Here is a 1680-nt window from a genome sequence, read left to right as displayed (position 1 = left end):
TCTGTCACGCGACTCTGTTGCCCTTTCGGGGTTGAACTGATGGTAAAACTAACGACATTTTTAACTGTCTTGATATTTACTTTGAAAGCTGACGCTCGCGATTATGGTAAGAGGCGTTACATTTCCGACGCGTGCTTGTGGTGTTCGGCCAATCACAATGCACTGGGTCAGCTGGCCAATGAGAGCAGACTGCGCTTGTCAAAGGAGGGGGCTTTGTTGAAAACGACGTGTTTGAGAGAGGCGGGGCATAGAGGACCTACAATAATGTACAGTATTTGAAAAAGAATGTGTTGCTTGTCAAAGGAGGGGGCTTTGTTGAAAACGACGTGTTTGAGAGAGGCGGGGCATAGAGGACCTACAATAATGTACAGTATTTGAAAAAGAATGTGTTTTTTGAACATTAAAGCATGTCAACATATTCTGTTACACCAAATACACAAAATAATGATCTTTAAAATAGCATCATATGACCCCTCTAAGTAATTTATATTAATCTTGCTATGTGCTTTTAGCATTTAAAAAAAAAAAATGTATTAACTGTCTTTAGCTTTAAAGAGAGAGTTCACCCAAAAATGAAAATTCTGTCATTAATTACTCACTCTCATGTCGTTCCAAACCCGTAAGACCTCCGTTCATCTTCAGAACACTAAATAATATATTTTTGATGCATTCTGAGAGCTCTCTGACCCTCCCATAGACAGCAAGGATCCTTACACGATCAAGGCTCCAAAACGTAGCAAGGAGATCGTTAAAATAATCCATGTGACATCAGTGGTTCAACCGTAATTTTACGAAGCTATGAGAATACTTTTTGTACGCAAAGAAAACAAAAATAATGACTTTATTCAGCAATTCGTCTCCTCTGCGTCACCCTACAGCGCCATTTTGGAGAGTATCACGTAAACAACGTATGTACGCATATACGTTGTTTGTTCAGATCAAAGCGTAAACAGCGTATCTGCGTACGGTGCTGCTGACACAGAACAGCATACGTTGTTTACGTATGTGATACTCTCCAAAATGGCGCTATAATGAAGGTCTTACAGGTTTGGAACGACATGAGTGAGTAATTAATGACCACATTTTTTTTGCATTTTTGGGTAAACTATCCCTTTAATTTACTTGCATCAATCTCAAACAGCTTAAAGGGTTAGTTCACCCAAAAAGCATTTTTGTAAGAAAAATATCCATATTCAAAACTTAATAATTACTTGAATCTAGCTTGCGCTCACTGTCGTAAAGGGAAGCAGTTCCGTGGGAATGACATATGGAGGTCGGCTTTGCGCATGCGCCACGTATGTCAAATTCCCGCAATTTCAAGAATAAATACTGAGATAGTTCACCTAAAAATGTAAATTCTGTAAACATTTACTCACCCTCTTTATCATTCCAAACCCATAAGACTTGATTTTTCTATGGAACATTTTTTGAGAGAAATGTCAAATTTTTTTCTTTTTGTCAATACAATGGAAGTCAGTGGTCACCAAAATTGTTTAGTTACCATCATTCTTCAAAATACCTTTGATATTTGCACTGGTTCCTGTCCTCAATCTGGCAACCCGCGTGAGCGTCGAGTCTGAGGAGGAAAAACAGCTCCTGTATTTTGAATTTGGACTGCAGTACCCATTTCAACCGTTAGCTGTCAGTAGTGCACCTTTGGCATACTAAAATTGATTCCCG

This window comes from Sinocyclocheilus grahami, unplaced genomic scaffold (genome assembly GCF_001515645.1).
Source record: "Sinocyclocheilus grahami isolate Dianchi unplaced genomic scaffold, SAMN03320097.WGS_v1.1 scaffold196.1, whole genome shotgun sequence".
NCBI classification, from domain to species: Eukaryota; Metazoa; Chordata; class Actinopteri; order Cypriniformes; family Cyprinidae; genus Sinocyclocheilus; species Sinocyclocheilus grahami.
Note: the sequence above shows the minus strand (reverse complement) of the source record.